The sequence below is a fragment of the Pecten maximus genome, chromosome 7 (assembly GCF_902652985.1).
Source record: "Pecten maximus chromosome 7, xPecMax1.1, whole genome shotgun sequence".
In the NCBI taxonomy this organism is placed as follows: domain Eukaryota; kingdom Metazoa; phylum Mollusca; class Bivalvia; order Pectinida; family Pectinidae; genus Pecten; species Pecten maximus.
Window position 1 is genome coordinate 18,057,318 of NC_047021.1, and position 19,068 is coordinate 18,076,385.

Consider the following 19,068-nt stretch of genomic DNA (forward strand, 5'->3'; position numbering starts at 1 on the left):
ACATTATGATTTTGAAGTAGATGATAACAACAGCGGACGGGTGTATATGGATGTGGCATGGCTCAGCTTTGTCAAACAATCGTGGAATACATTGCTGATGCTGTGGAAGTATTCTTTTTGATCTTACTGGAAAGATTTGAACATAGTTCCGTGTGGTTAAACAACGTACACGCCTTTCACCAAAACGACAGGAATCTGATTTTTCGTTCGGACATGATTCATATTAAATAAAGACGATTTTTTAATGGGCCGTCCGCGTAGGTTTTCGCCAAGTACTCCATTGTCCTCCTTGTGTGTCCTTTCCTGTGCAAGCAAGAATGACCAATTGGTTAAACAAATTTGGTTCTTATGAACATTATAATCATATTTCCAAATCAGCAGTTTTTATAAATACTTGTTCAGCATTTTCACCACTGTACAGTATATACCAAAACATATGTAGTTCTACTAAGTATTGGCATGGGATTGTACTACCAGGATTGACACGAACAGTCTGAACAGTCTGTGCTTTCCCATGTGTCCAGTTACCGGCGGTCCCTACAAAGTCTCAAAATATTGTTATCTCATCACACGTGGTCATCAGCTGTCTTTGTTTAGCACTTACCTTGACCTCATGATGCCTTGCACGAGATAGTTATATAGTACGCATGTGATTTAGGACACGCCATCCTCGCGGGTTCATCACGGGCAATGTGACGACAGCATTCTTAATACCTTCAGAAAATTGAAAAAATACCAATGCTACACGCGAATTCAAACGACAAAATACACCAACAAATGTCATTTCTCACAGTAATTAAGGATTGGTCTCTTCATTCGTTTTTAATAAAGACATGTTACATTTGAAGTTTTATTTTACATGTGCTGTGCAGTAGTCACACGTGCTGTTGTTTACTTAATTGTGTGTGACCTGGGATGAAAGAGGACGCAGAAATTCATTCAAAGATAACCCAACGATGCGTTCAATACTATAAACCACTATTATGTAACATCCTCCTTCTATACCACCGAGTTAATTTAGTCGCGTTCCCAGTTAGTTAATCTAACCCGTTTTGTCCTATATTAGATGTTGATTTAAAAAATAATTATCACGGTTCCCCTCTCTTCGAGTTCTATAACAAACGACAAAATGTAGAATGGAGAGATAAGTAACCATTAAGATAAGTAGCGCCTTATTAGGATAAACACATTAAAGAAATGAAATTCGAAAATTGGTTTCCCGTGACAAAACGAAATATCGAGTAAACACATTGATAACTATCTTTAAAGTTACGCGTTACCCGTGCAATGTGTGAAATTGAAAATGTGCCTGAACACAAAATATCACAACGTAAATTTCTTTCACGTGCGGATTTTTGCAAACCTGTTCTTGGCATACGGCTAACAATAGGCGTTTACTTAGGAACACTCTTATCTAGACGACAGCTCTTTTTAAGTTGTTTTAGAAATTACCCTAGTATAAGAGTATGACGTTCAATAAGTGGGTAAAATTATTGCAGTACATAATGTCAGTTACATCATGGACGTGGAACTGCGTAAATGTAGGGAGCCTCTGGCCATAACTGGTCATTAGCCTCAACCACACAACAGCCGTTACTCTAGCAGTGACCATTCCCCGTCTTTTAATTAGTCCAATATTTATCATAATTCAAAATCTATTAAAAACTGAGTTAACCAAACAATCCGGATGTGCGTACTCCGATGGTTCAATATATTAGTTATTACATAACTTAGATTAAATCAAATATTTACTTTCGGTGGACATAGGTTTGTATACACTTCGGCCTTGTAGTGACAAGTCCATTCATCGATTTGCTTGTACAAAGAGCCTTCATTATATAACCTTGACCTCACGCGCTCCTGTGGTCAGCGGGTCACCGGAGTCGTGATAGATTACACCTGCTCCAGGCAGAATCATGGCTGACATTTGGCGGTTTTTCAATTCTGGAATTTACTTATACGGCTAGCGGCAATAGGAATCTTCGGTCACAGCTGGGCTGTGACCACTACCGGACAGTCGCGTGGTCAGTCCGTGATATCGTAGTATTGTTATATACACGCACATTCATGAACCGGATAATTATTTCAACAATAACCATTATGTAATTGACTTGAGCAAGTCTATCAATGCAATGCTAACGCTATATTGTACCACAGTATTTATATAAAAATTAGGCGAACAAGAAAAAACAGAATCCTACTACATCTAAACTTAGTATCCATGTTCTCAATAGCGTCCGGTATTTATTTTATTTATTTATTTCGTGAAGCGATCATTCACATGGAAATACTGGGACGTATAGAATGTGTAGTGAAACCCATATCGCCCAATGTCCACACATTCCCACCTAAACGAAGTATCATTCTACTTCTATAAACTTGACTGACGCTTTGTTTAATTTTCCTAACAGTCCCGTACATCACGGCCATCTATTGTCGTCATATCAGTCGGACGGTCTTGGGTTCAACTCCTGTCGGCGGACCGGAGTGATTTTGTGCTATACTAATCTCTACGGTGGTACTGGCGAAGGGTACAATAATAAGTTATTGCTTGTATAATCCCTATATAATGTAATACACGAGAGATGTGGAAATAGAAATCAGACCTAACACACGAAGGACATGGATAGTATCTCCATCACATTCGGACACATTTTTAAACGAAAGACGCGGTAAGATCATTTGTCTAATGCAGTTCCCATTTTCACATGACGGAAAGGACATGGCCGAATATGGAAGGGGAATGGAGTAAACGTTGCCTGGACATCAGAAAGTACATGTACTAATTTCGGAAAGACAACAGATTAAGTTGACGATGGCACAGTTGTGTCAGACATTTTATTTGTAGGATGGATTTCAATTGATTGATAGATCTAAATCTAACATTCATTCAGGATATGATAGCAACATATGTTCAACACATGTTCAACACTTAATTTCCCTGTTCAACGTTATTGGACAGTATAAGCGTATTCACATTGTTTAAATTGTAAAAATCAGTTAAAGAGCACATTTTGTGGGGGCGTTCCGTAAATGATCCGGGGTAAAGTATGGTTGTCTTCAACAGTATAGTCTGTTCCATTATAGTCTAACAGTATGGTCTGTTCCATTATAGTCTAACAGTATGGTATGTTCCATTATAGTCTTACAGTATGGTCTGTACCATTATAGTCTAACAGTATGGTCTGTTCCATTATAGTCTAACAGTATGGTCTGTTCCATTATAGTCTTACAGTATGGTCTGTACCATTATAGTCTAACAGTATGGTCTGTTCCATTATAGTCTTACAGTATGGTCTGTACCATTATAGTCTAACAGTATGGTATGTTCCATTATAGTCTTACAGTATGGTATGTTCCATTATAGTCTAACAGTATGGTCTGTTCCATTATAGTCTAACAGTATGGTCTGTTCCATTATAGTCTAACAGTATGGTCTGTTCCATTATAGTCTTACAGTATGGTCTGTACCATTATAGTCTAACAGTATGGTATGTTCCATTATAGTCTTACAGTGTGGTCTGTTCCATTATAGTCTAACAGTATGGTCTGTTCCATTATAGTCTTACAGTATGGTCTGTACCATTATAGTCTAACAGTATGGTATGTTCCATTATAGTCTAACAGTATGGTCTGTTCCATTATAGTCTTACAGTATGGTCTGTACCATTATAGTCTAACAGTATGGTATGTTCCATTATAGTCTAACAGTATGGTCTGTTCCATTTTAGTCTTACAGTATGGTCTGTACCATTATAGTCTAACAGTATGGTATGTTCCATTATAGTCTTACAGTGTGGTCTGTTCCATTATAGTATAACAGTATGGTCTGTTCCATTATAGTCTAACAGTATGGTCTGTTCCATTATAGTCTTACAGTATGGTATGTTCCATTATAGTCTTACAGTATGGTCTGTACCATTATAGTCTTACAGTATGGTCTGTTCCATTATAGTCTTACAGTATGGTCTGTACCATTATAGTCTTACATTATGGTCTGTTCCATTATAGTCTTACAGTATGATCTGTTTTATTATAGTCTTACAGTATACTCTGTTCTGAACTGACCTCGACTTGTATCTTTATATGATAAATTGTGTGATTAAACAGTGTTCTTGCTTGGTAAGCAGTGCCAGAAATACTTTGCCGTTTTGGCGTTTTAGTTCTGCACGGCACATCGGATTCATACGCCAGTAATGGCGACTCTCAATAATTTGTGGTCTTCTCCAAACACTTCTGATTGGGCCACTCAAGTGACATGTTATAGTGCCACCCACAGAAGTTCACAATGCGGAAACGATGTAGTGCGACACTTCCCATGCTAACAATGCATATGTCAACCTACCCGAGTCTAACTAACTCGGAGATACTGTACAGGAACAATGGGATAGAGAGTGGGCTGAAGGACGGTACCAAATCTAGGATGATCCTGTGTGATCATGCGAAGTATAACTAGCATTTTTTGAAAGCAAAACAAAATTTCGTTTACTAGACAGAACGAGTATAACAAATCGCGGGAGAGTTGTACATTGGGAACTCCAAAACAGGAAAGTGTAGTACATCAAATGCAGTTTAGTTTAAACATATTCTATTTGAAAATATTCAAAAGCAATTGGACACAAGTTATACAACTTATAAACGTCCTTTTCCATAAACATGTATACAATGGTATTAACAAATGGCAGCATATGTGATATGATATAAAGATATTTATATATAAAAAGCAACATACACGTGTATATGTATAGGTCCACAGGGAGGTTCCTGATGTTCCTAAAACACAACTCTTTCTACAAATATATCTGGAAGTTTAATATATATAAACGTAAAGTATAACAATTGTCGTCTACCATTATGTTGAAGGTCAATTAACACTTTCCTTCGCGGTATACATGTACCAGGAGTGTCGCACGTGCTGTCATTAATTGACATCTGGTGAAACCTCTTATATGACGTTCATTTTCAGAGTATTATTGAACCATCAGGTAACATCGTGTACACGCCTACATCGTATGATTTGAACAATTGAAAAGTCGAAAGGAAATTAATTCATATTGCGCATTCATCGACTTCGAGAAGGCGTTTGATACAGTCTGGCGTGAGGCGTGATGATACAAGCTTTAATTAACATTAATAGAAACACGCATAAAATTATTGTTGATATGTACCATAATTGTGTATAGTGAAATGAAGTCCAAAATATTAAATAACAGAGAAAGTTCGGATTTTTTTTTTTCAAATGTGAAAACGTGGTAAAATTCAAATAAAATCCAAACACAGGTAAAACGATTTTAGAATATATTTCAACACGTGTAATCTTCGGGTTAATATAGAAAAATCAAAACACCAGATGATTTGTGATTTATCTCTTTAATGGCAAGGCCTTAAATGTTGTGATAGAATCTGATAAACTCCAATGTACCAGACAGTACATCACGAATATATATAGAAGTGGCAAGATGTAGCGGACTACAAAATGATGAATCGTTTAGAATTTATTGTTAGTAGTTTGTTATAACATATTAAACTATGATTAATTAGGTTTGAAACAAAAATGTTACCCTCTTAAACGTTATACAAATGTAATATATTATTATGAAAAATTGTTCCATTATACCAGTTTGTCATACTGAAAAGGGATACAATGCCCGTGATAGTATATACTTTTATCCCGGGAAGAGTAAATTATATGTCAATCTATGTTTGAAAACAGAATTAAAGTTTCTGCACAGTGTCGGACCAAGTAACACAGGACATTTCTCTTATCAGTATATGTTCATACCTATACCGTTAGCTTCACGTAGATTGATGTGATGATCTCCGGGTTATGGAACCCTGATAAATACTAGCCTCTTCTCTTTAGCTCAATCGGTTGCGCGTAAGACTAGTGGGCCAGAGGTACCGGGTTCGATCCCTTGCGGAGGCGGTGATTTTAGATTTAAGTAACCATGCGCTCTGTTACAAATACCTAGAGACGATAATTATATAATATCTACTCGATAGTACTATTTTTAGTAACAGCAGGTTGCTAGCCTGTATATGACGTCACGAAAACCTATTTCTTCCAACTTCGTCACATAAATCAGCGAACTGTTGTTGATACCTTATATGCATGTTACTGGCTTACATAACAAATATTGATTTCAGTTTCTACTACTGCACATGTACATGGTTTTGAAAAGTGATCCCGATTTTGCGCAGCGCTAAACTTCTAAGAATCGTTATCTAAGATATTTTGAACGACCCACAAAAATCAAAACAAAGGAATATTATTCCAAAAGGTCAAAAGTCAAGGCCAGGTTGAGGTACAGGATGAGTGGACACACACTAGATAAGCCGATATCCCGACATGACTGTCTGGTCAGCGGATGAAGTGACGTCACAGACGCTGGGTAACCAGATATGCGTCACAGCAGGCCACGTCTGGCTTCTCAAGACGTCTACCAAAGGTGCAGACCCCGCATCTAAATCACATAATTTTATAGCTATATTTGGGTAGGTTATATTCACAACCGATCGAAGTCGTGAACTTGTCCACGGAAGAAAATCAAAATTGATATGTTCTTCCAGAAGAAACAGTGACCGATAAAATTACATAAATAATCAGTCCTCACAAAACAGTTCCGAGGGAGCAACTATTTGTTGACTTCTCGTAGATTTTCACTTCTGATTGTCTACTGCTGCAATACATGTATGAAGAATGCGTCAGCAATTTGTACAAAATTTAAAGAATACCGCCAACACTTTGTATAAAATATCAAACAAAAAATAGCGCCAACACTTTGTACAAAATATAGAGAATAGCGCAAACACTTCGTATAGAATACAAAAAATAGCGCCAACACTTTGTATAAAATATAAAGAATAGAGCCAACACTTTGTATAAAATATAAAGGATACTACCAACCCTTTTTTGTATAAAACATAGGAAACGGCGTCAACACTTTTATAGAATAAAGAGAACAACGTCAATACAAAATATAAAGAAAGGCGTGATATCTTTTATAGAATATAAAGAATAGCATCAGAATTTGGTAGAAAATTTAGAGAACGCGACAACACAGAACGAGATATAGAGATCGCGATCTCACTTTGTAAAACATGGCTTCTAAAGTATGGCACATTTTGTTACTCCGTGGGTGGTTAACCCAACACATTCTCTCGTGGTGTGAAAAGGGTTTTTTTTCTCATATCTTTCTACAAAATTTAAAATTATCGTCAGACATTCAGCAATTTTTTTTTTAACTTTGGCAAATATGTCCTAACACATCCACATGTTTTGAATTCACCGGTATCTGATTTGATCACAATAACTGCATATGTATGTGTTGTACTGTTAATTTTACTTTTGATCGTCAACACCGGAGTTGTTTTAAAGCATCAATATTGCCGATCTTGACTGGACATATGCTGCCGATTTGGGGATTGATTGAGATATGCATCAATTTTAGTATGACCAGTGAAACAGAAGCAAATTAATCATGTGGATTTTGCATGAAGGACGAACTGACCATAACAATACATTTCTAACACGGCTTGTCAGTAACACCCAATTATAAAATATTGTTAAGTATGCAGCGAACCATATGCTCACCATATGTGACATGCTGGACTATTAACATCTCATTCTCTTTTGATAAACGTGACATTTCGGACAACAGCGCGTGCAGCATGCATTTGACAGTAACACGAATCGCCACTGCCGCTGCATCACTGGACATTGTCCAGGGTCTGCGTAAAGACAAGTTCATCACAGTGGATGAGAAAAATGGAAATACGAATGAGGATGGTCAAGTGGTATTTGTCTACTGTTTGCGTGTGTTTGAAACATATTGTCTTAATCTCAACATTTAGCGCGGGGTAAGGGCATTGTTAAAGAAACGAAACCCAGAAAAAATGCCGGATACAGCTGACATCGAGAGGTCCTTGTGTTCGAAGACAAACTATTGATGAAATTCCGTTTTTCATAGAAATATTTAAATATATTGGGTCTTGTATGCTTTTCCATTCCACACGGAATTCTGAATCTAGTCTAAACACCGATTATTTTGTTCTTTTACCGGCTCGATTGCAAGAGGAAAGGGGAACTGTGACGAGTTCCGCATGACAATGAAACGAATGGAATATAATGTTTAATCTTTATAAGTACATTATTATATAGGGATTGAATGGGTTTTTTTTTCTCATTTCCATGGCGACTATGAATGGCAGTAGCTCTCTACATACCCCGCACATTGGTGCACCTCGGAAAATATGTGGGTATCTACTGCTTTTCATAGCCACCATGAAAACGGGGGGGGGGGGGGGGGGGGGGGGGGGGGGGGGAATTCGATTCAATTCATATATTTACATTAGGGTATTATGGGGGAAAAAACAAAGAACAGCGTCATTTTTAATTTCTTAACTTTTGATCACTATATTCGAAGATGCTAAATTAATGGAACAGCCGGAGATCCCGCCAACGTACCAGCGTTTATCGTGGCTTTCTGCTCCGCAAATTCCAGTCGATTTTTTAAAAAACAAAAAATCACATAACATAAAAAACAATCATTCGTGTTAAATTAGAATTGTTTTATGTGAATAGATGGTGAAGAAAACACAATTTACGGAAATGAAACGGGAACTATTTTTCAGGTGTATCAATCAGCACGTGAAACAATGTTTTTGATACTGTATTCATAGTGTTTTCGTAGCCAAATGTTTTCTGTTTTAACACTCAAAATGTAAATATACTGATATGAACTATTTCAAAAGTACGGCGTTATATTACTCGTTTTTTATGACGTAACAATACATGAGACACTAATAGGTATCAATCTCTCCCAGAGTGCATTGCGGTTCCCGGTAATGAAGGGAACCGCAATGCACTCTGGGAGAGATTGTAATAGGTATACGTCATATTTTAAACGAAACAACCAATGATTGATCTGTAAAAGACTGGTTGTTCTGATACCGATGAAATGGGAAGTTCCGAGATAAGTGTTAATATTTCTTCTATGTCCTAGGAATCAAATGAGAACAGAGAACATTTCAAAGCCCCCCCCCCCCCGAATGGTTTCTCGGCAACCCCATTAAGAAGTCATCATAACGTTTGAATCTCTTGTGTATGATTATAATCAAAAAGTCATCAAGCACACAACAATTAACAGGTCATACGTTATCACCTGATAAATCTCACGTGCATAATTAAGGTACACATTCATCACACTATGGCTATTTTGGCTGTAATGAGGGGTCAGATAGAAGTTGAAACAGACATCACATTTGTGAAAAATCATTGCACATCTTATCTCCGGCCTTGGATGTCTAATTATCGAAAGTATCTGATCTTTGAAGGCAAGAGAAAGAAAATAATGTTTATTGTTAAGAATTACTTATTATTTAGATTGCACAAATATAACTTCAAAAAAACAAAATAGATAAATAACACTGGAAGTTAATTGAAACCTGCTTTTATCCGTACATCAATAGAACTTACTTATTTTGAAAATTTACATTTTAAAACCTAAATCAAAATATGTATCATGAAATGGCTAACGAAAATGATATGCGATATCTAGAAAGTGTTCCGTTTGTAAGAGCTGAACATTTTGGGATATAACAAAGATTTTTAGTACTGTAATCGGTGACAATTTTAAAAAATAGTTTCTTTGAAACTTTTCACTTTTTAAATAGAACTCTGTCGATTTGAACAAAAGAAGCAGTAAACAAAGGAAACAGTAAACAAAGGAAGCAGTACATAACTAGTTATAAATTCTTCAATTACCACATCCTTCCGTTTCCCGATTTAAAATCGCCAGATCAAGAGGTCAACTCGTATCAGTTCATAAATCTTGAGCTCCTAATTGATATTTTGTCGCTAAAGAGCGTGTGAAGTGGTAGCCAGCTCGGCATATCTGACCACTGTCAATGGTCCTCAGATTGTAATATCGAGTTTTAATTGACCACAATGTCTCTAGAGTATGACCATTGTTTATTCAACAAACAAACGGCGACTCACTAGAGCCATTGGGGAATATGTCCAAATTACCGACATTATTTACAGAGTCCAAGTTTAAATGATTCAAGATGGTTATTCTGATAGACATCTTGTCCTGATAAAAACCCAAATTCCCCAGATGTCGTGGTCATGTGAGGCCCTCGTTGGGTCAAATTCTCAGGACGCCAGCATGCAGCCACGTGACATGACAAACAGACTGACCACTATTCAGGACATCGGTAATTTGAAACCCCAGCCGGACAGCCATGCCAGGTCAACACTTGACCAGTGGTCTGACGCCCTAAATGAACCTGATGGTAATTGGCCATTGCAGTAACCGCCGAATGACATCAATGAATGAAGCAATTAAAGTCCGTTTTGGCGGGAACGAAAACCTCCCTATCATGGAATAAATGGCGCCGGTTTGAAATATTATTCCTTATCTAATATAAGCTTTAAGTAAGGTTATTGCTTCCAACTTAAGTGTCATATTACTTGTTTACTAATTTATTTTTAAATTCTATTTCATTGAACCCGTTTTGTTTTAGATGAACCAAAAGCAAAATAAGAACACATATATTTACAATATACTACTCGGCCAGATGTGTCTCTTTATCAAACATATGAAGGCAAACTTCGGACAGATAGTGTGGACGTACACATATATTATTTTATATAAATTATCAAACTCTACTTATCGCTCAATTGTTATGACCCCGGACGGTAGCACATGGGACTCTTAATTCGAATAAAACAGAATCATATGGAGAAAGCCCAATATGATGCAGGTGATCCGTTATATTTTCACGTCCAGTTGGTGAATCGAACCAAAGCCGATGTGGTGAAAGTCGAGGGCGATGGCACTATCCACTGCGCCACTGACCAATAATACACATGCTGAACGTCCCGAAATGCAGCTTAATATATCTATGGACAACATTTTTATTTCAATGCTTTTTTAATTATTTCACAATTTGAAGGTGTAATACCATTATATAGCAGGGTTGTTTTTGTAAACGTAAGACCGTGATACGACCGGCTCAGGTACATCCGAGTCACGATTTATCTGTCTGGAAATCCATGTATTTGGAATAGATTTAGCATGTTTTATCAGCATGAATATTTCCCATTTTAAAATCAATGTTACGATGTACACAACAGATCTGGGGGCGATAGCGACCATCACACGGGATATGTCCAGAAGGTACAGCGTCCAAAGTAGGTCACGGTCACATGACATAATGTTGATCAAAGTGGACGCTTACCTTAACCGTGCGGTGTAAAACATTGTCGTCTTATGATAATTTACTCTCCCATTGATTATTGATTTATTAGTAATGATTGATGTCCATTTCATATTAAACATAAATATATAAAATGATTCTTCAATGATAGTCGGGTAACACGTGGAATTTATAAGATAAGAATTCCGGGATTTGGAATATTACCTAGAACTCCCTGGGGAAATTTTATGTGTAGGCCTTCGGGATGAAGGCTAAGTCGACCACGGGATTATAAATTACAGGTATCGATCCGATCAGTTAGTGACGAGGCCTCCCCGAGGGACATCCATGTACATGTATTGGTCAGTATCTGGGATTACCTCCCCTGACATTGCCGAAAGGTAACGAGACAGGTCCAATTGTTGTCGATGTAATCTCAAAGGGTTTATTGTTCCCTAATCGGCTATTATCTCCTCTAAGTAATTCCCTAACAATAATTCCACTGTTCTTTTAATTGTCCCTGTCAAACTTTGGGAAGTACATATTACAGGTAGACTAGTAGATTTATTCCGCCCTATTACATATTCTATCATAATGGACATATGTATACCTATGAGAGTGATACATTTTATTGCCCGGTGATCTTCAGAAGCAATTAAATGTTTGTTATCTTTCATCTCTTCTTGTTTCTCATTAGTTTATTTACTTCATCAGAATCAGAAATAAGAACCATGAGCTGTGTTCTGTAGTAGGGGACGTCGAGCGGGAAATGGCGCCAAACAGTGTTGACGAGTGCAGGTAAAAACTGTACCCAGAACAGGTATATCAACACATAACATACATCAATTATTTTCTACGCAGTGATATCACAGAAATTAGGTTAAAACAGATTAGTGCATAACATGGGAGCAAAAACCCGATTGAAGCATTTGAATGAGACAGACACGGATATAATCTCTGTCACAAACCGTGTTTTTATACTACATGTATTTTATTTGAAAATTTCCAGTATCTTTTATATATAATTAAGATTATTAAGCATTTCTTAATTACTATTTATTAGTCCTACGGTTCCAAAACATCATATTTTTAAAACTTAACAATTAATTTTCTTGCGATATATTTTTCCTTTACTGAAAAGTGAGGTATAATTCACTAGGAATTAATATAAGTTCTAAGCTTGTTTTCTCATCCCATAAAATATTTGTATATGTATTGAGTTGTTTTGAGTTATGAATAAAATTATTGTTAACTAATTCACCACAGAAAAAAGTTGTTTATGCACGCCTTCCTCATTCACATTGCTTTGTTTTATCAACATCCAATATAGCTTTGCAAATTTTAAGCCTTACAATTATTTAGTCCGCGTTTTGTAGATATAAAAGAAAAAATGAAACAGTGTGTAAACATTTTTTCTGATGTAAATTTTTGTTTCTTCTTTTGTTTGGTTCTCAATTTATATTCAGAAATCCGCGGGAAAAGCTCTGTCTCGGACAAAGGAGTGACCGCTGTCCACATCACACATTGACCCATGCCACTGACCCGGCTTGACTGAGTGACCTACACGGGCTTGTCGTCATTGGTCTACCAGCTTGTCGTCATCTGTAGGTATGGTCTTTTTTGTGTTGTTTGTTGGCTTTATTTGTATAATCCAACTCACACCTCATTTTTACACATTTTCAGACCAGGTCAGATGGACAAGACGAAACGGACAGCACCAATGTGATCAGGATAAAAGTCGAGATCAACACAGTGTGTCCGAACCAAAGGGTCCAGACCATACCAGGGAACCAGCCAAAAGGGCCCAGAACATACAAATGTACCACGGAACCAGTCAAAAGGGTCCAGACCATACCAGGGAACCAGTCAAAAGGGTCCAGACCATACCAGGGAACCAGCCAAAAGGGTCCAGACCATACCAGGGAACCAGCCAAAAGGGTCCAGAACATACCAGGGAACCAGCCAAAAGGGTCCAGACCATATCAGGGAACCACACAAAGGGTTCAGAAGATACCAGGTAACCAGCCAAAGGGTCCAGAACATACAAGGGAACCAGCTTAAAGGGTCCAGAACAAACAGGGAACCAGCTAAAAGGGTCCAGAACTCACCAGGAAACCAGCCAAAAGGTAAAAATGGACAGTTGTATTAAAGCGTTTTCATTAATGTTTCAATAGTTTAATTGTCTAATGGTACCGGACTATGGTTCACACTCAATGGAACACTACCAGGGACATTTGAAATCATGAATTATCAAGGGTCCAGCCCAATAGGACCAGTCCAATGGGACTAAACCAACCCGGCATGTGTGGTTTTTTTTTATTTACAGGTGTGTTATCAAAATGTTCTCAGGATTATAAAAGAATTTGACCGTTCATGTGAGCCAACCTTACCACGTAATGTCTGCCGCTCTGCAGGAGTCCATACCGTGTTGCAGATGCTCGGAGTACGAAAAGGTCAAGACCACCGAGCGGAAGTCAGAACTGCTATATATAACGTCTGCGGAAACTATTTACATACTAAGTCCTTCTCACGGGAAACAGGACTAGGGTAGACCGTTGCTGGTTTAAATAATTACTCTTTCTAGACAGCGTGTTATATTTTATTATTTCTATATAAATATAAAAAGTTTTGACAATATGCATTTCTATGACTAATACAATATAAGTAAACATTTGAGAGAATACGTTCGGCCTATGTTTCATATCAAGTTGTTTCCGCATGGCTTCATTTATGCTGAAACTTTCGGTTGAAAGGGTCACCTCATTACTTCAGACAGTTAATTTAGATACCCGCTGTGTGAGACGGGACGGACATGGGTCAGCCATATTACCCAACAATCGGTCGGGTCAGGTCAGACGAGATGACCGACGGATAGGGACAGCGAGGTGAAAGCTATAACCCATTTTACGTCTCAGTAACACCACATGTTCGAGAGTCGTATATCATTACATGCACATTTGTAGTAAAGCGCTATCAACAACGGTTTGACACCTCTGGTAAACGTTACATAACTTTAAATTCCTAATGTGATATTGTACAATGAAATTTAAAACTAGAGTAAACGATGCCCTTCTACACGCTAACTGAACTATTGTCAGGATCCCAGACCAGGTACGGGACAGCAAAGGTGATTCGGTACAGACATCAGAACAATACCCATTATGATATATAATTGGGATGAGGAAACAATCGAAGGTACTTTGCAATTTGATTTATGACTTTGCACTCGTAAAACCTTGGCCATTTCCATTGGAAATGGTATATTTCCACAGAAAAACTAATCTCAGAAAATTTAACTATTATTATAAATTAATGCGATTGTCAATTCTCTGTCAATTCTCCGTCCATAACCTTAACAGTGAACAGTTGGGGTTCCGAATCCGATGTGATCAGGCTCCGCTGAAAGCTTGATTTCTACAGTCTAAGGTGTGTATTTTGTCGTTAATCATCAGCAGATCAGTTTCGCCTCTATCACCTCGTACAATGTGTAGGGAATCTTTGGATTGCTTACAGTCTGACGTTGGTGATTAAACACTTTGAACTGAATTTTATCTTCAGTATCTCATTAATTAAAAACACGAAAACTAAGATATAATCAGCAGATGCTTTACACTTTTCTATGAAATATTTATATCAACAATATGCTTGCTTTTATCTCCGACTTTAAAATCTCATATTTATTGACTATCGTAAATCACTTTTGTAATCAGTAAAAACTAAATGGCCTTAACGTACGAGCTGGCCATGTAAATCATCTCTCGCGCATAAACTGTTCTGGGGCAGTATACCCTGGGTATCAGCGACCCAATTAAGTTAGATAATATCAATATTGTTCTCCCTAAGGCGCAGTACTGCACAACAAGGCAACAAATTATCATATAAAGATACATCAGAATCATTATCTGAATAGCATCCGGGATGACATAGGGTAAACAACAATCAGAACTTGTTCTGTGATATTGGTAAAATGATTATTAGGATGGTGGTTCATATGCCACAGGCGAAATCATCGGACCACCTTTACAACTTTACTACATATCGACTTAAAATCTCTAAACATCACAGACTGTTTACACCAATATTTGCTTTATATTTCTTAATGTTGTTGTCATATTTGTTGTTTATAAAATCATTGACAGGACTTCAAAACATGCATATCATTGTCTATACAACTTAATTGGAACCGCGATAAAAACTCGTGACGTCACTACCTTTGATCTACCGGAACAAAAAGGGCTCGGTAAACAAGTCACCAGAGATATCTCGCATGTGTGATCCACTTTGGTCTCAATATTTCATTTCTAATTTTGATTTTTTACTAAAGTTTCTTAATTACTGTCCCATTTAAGTGATATGAGGTGTTTAAGCGGAGTACTTTCATCATTCCGGGATGGGGAGGGTTGCGAGTTTTCTTGATTACCATCAACATGCCATATCCGGTGGGCCGGTTATAAAAGTTCAAAAACGAACAAGAAATGAAATTGTTTGTGACAAAACCATAGGTGCATGACGAAATTAATTTCGTTTGAGGATAAAATACACGTTAACTTTTAAGAGTTTTTCATTCATTTGTATTCTGGTCTTTTCATCAATAACAAGTAAATCTCCGTAGTCCATAATGTTACAGTGTTACACGAGTACATCTCGTAGTATGTAATTTCTACCCCACCCTCAGAGGGGATGATGGCATATAACCAAGCTGATTTAGGCAGTCAAGTCGAACCGTCCTTTTTCAATTTTAGGTTTATTGTACCTTTAGTTCATTTGAGTTAGAGGGGATGAGTTTGTTGGTTGGTTGTACCGTTAAACGTCCTGGTCCAAGGGACGAACCTTTGGATCATTCTATAGTGCTATTTCACTGAAATACCATGTCGCCCGGTCTTGTCATTCTCGACCCCTATCGCTGACAGAATGAAACAAAGGGAAGTAACTTAGATAAATCAGAATGAATCTTGTTTAATGTGTCATTGTTCGCCCCCTTCAGTGATGAGCGGGGAGTATGACTTCGGTATCCCATGGCCTGGGGAAAGAACATGATTGACTTTCTAAAATGAACGAAAGAGGTTTTAGACAAAAGAAAAAGTAACGAATTTAGTCGCCTCTTTTATATCGCGCAATGGTTGCAATACGTGCCCCACTTGTATGAACTCCAGGTAAATGTAATAAGTAGACGGTTACATGTCACTCGTTGTATTTCTTAACACGATCAGATACAACGGGAAGGAGATGAGGTTTATTTTCTTCATTAAAGCACATTTAATTTTGACATGTATAGATAGGGTAACAGAACATTTTATTCATCCAAAAACTTCACGATTGTGATATCATAAACGTTACACAATTTTAACTGATACCATATAAGCAAGCCACTAATGATGTACTCGGAAAAGATTATCTGACAAAAATATTTTTGACTGTCTATAATTATGTAGGAGAAAGTATAAAGTATTTACCAAATTGTTCAAAATTTATTTCTAAGTCAATGGAATTATTATACATATATTTACGAATCAATAAGTCACTAACGAATACTTCAGTATCACACTGTTGTTACATTGTTATTGTAATTTATTCCAACCATAAAATTCGGAATAATTATATATAGTCGCTCTATGGTACAGGACATATAGGAAAATCACTTCATTAAGACATCATAATTATTGTCTATCAAACTAATTACTCATAAAATCGTCATTGATAAAGGTCACTCTACAGCATGGCGTAAAATTAAATATTCTGGATGTCTAACAAGTGTCAGTTATTACTGAAGGTGTGAGTCACAGTACCGTGATTCTATTGTTCTTCCGCAGGTAAATGTCATCGAATCTGGTACGAAGACGTACGAACAGATGTTGCTCCTGTAAGATATGAATGTCCAACACTAACTATGTAGTAGAAACACACCAATAGAGAATACATTATTCAGTAATACCTGACCTACTTACATTAATGATTACAAGAGCCGTAGGAGTGTTTACGAGGTTGTTACCTATCAGGGTCACCCGAATAAAGCTCTCTTTCCATAAATAACCGTGACCTCTGAGGAGAAAGAATGTTAATTATTTAGTAAACCATTATCAGTTATGTGTCTTGTTCTGTTCTAGATCGCTTTAAATGTTTATGTTATGAATGTTCGATGATTTAAGCAATACGCCTCTTCCGTGTAATATCGTCACATTGCCGAACTTGATCCGAGTACTACGAGTGTGTGGTAAGTCCAAGCAATTAAATCTCCACCAATAACAAATATTGTTTTAGCCGCTCTGCTAGATAAAATGAAGTAATAGGCTGACGATATCAAACCCATGGTAAAAAATTAATTTTTTGCGTAACGATAAGATGAAATAATGAAACGAGCTCCGACTGAAAACAATCCATTTCAATAGAATATCCTGAAAACTCAGCGACACAGGGGTATTTAATTGTATGGAATTGGATACATTTTGTTTTGTAGAAGAATTTGAATTGAATTTTTGCCATGTCGTACGGTCATGTCATAGATATCGTAAGATATATACGTGTAATAACACAATTGTGACGTCATAATACATATCGCCTGTCTTATACATATAGTAGTTATGTGATAAATAGAATCTTACACTCGAGGTTACACCATATGCAATTTATTAAACTCGTTCTATAATTTGACATACCACTCGCCTAAAGGCCCATGTCATATCAAATTATTGAACTCGTTTAATAAATTTTACATGACATAGCCACTCATTTAAGATCATCTATTTATGTCATTATTGCCATGACACTATTAAATTTGACCTCCAGTAAACGTCACCATTAATAAAAAAAATACTTAACAAATGGTGATAAATTTACATATATCGATAAATAGGTAGATACATGACGTTGGTAATAAGCTAAGACATTTATGAGATAGAACTATTGTCAACAGAACGGTCGTCAGTTTCTTGTCATTCATAGTATTATAATTCAACGAGAGTCAATCTTGTTCAGAACAACGGATGGTTAAGCATATGATTATATAAAAAGAACATGTTGTTCGAAAAAGCATATGGCATTAAACTAGTAATAAGATTCAGCAATTAACTATAGGTAGTATGTACTTTACGTTCGTTTGAAATTTAATATTGGAAAGAAAGACATTCATTAAATAACAGGTTTGCAGCGCCATCTCTAGCTTTTGATATTTGTTTACATCTATTTTAGTTCCCTAGGTCTCCTTTTAGGTATCAACAATTTATGTCCTTTATCACTGGCGAGTCCTAGACGATTCGTAACAGGTTTAGCTTTACACATACTATAACAATCTGATGTTATTTGGCTTGGTTTAGTATTGTTAAACGTCCAATGAACGGCTATGGTCATTTAGTGGACGGATCCCCGGTGTGCTGTACGAGATGCATGTGTGTGGTACATATGTAAATGTGAGAATATTTTGGGAGGCTGCGATATATTCGTGTTTGTCTCCTTATGATGGCGCTGAAGTCGTCTTTATAGTGCTACCTCACTGAAGGATACTGCCCAAGACACCCAGCAGGACACACCACCCGGTCACATTATGCTTACAATGGGCGAACTAGTCGTCCTACTCCTAAAGTGTTGAGCATTTAGCAGGAGTAGAAACTACCATAGTGAGTATGGTATGTGTCGACCAGGGAACGGAACCCAAAGCCTTTTTCACATTGGCGATATCTCAACGGAATGCCGGAATGTACCGAGGAAGAAGAAAAGTCACCTCTCACGATATGATTCTTACGACCTGTCTGGGTGGCTACGATAACTTATAACCGGTCTAAAAATATCATTTGTGTTTCATTGCCGGTACTTTCAGTCTTCGATAGCCTTCCAACGTCAGCGTCTGGTCACGTCGTAAAACGTGTAACGGTA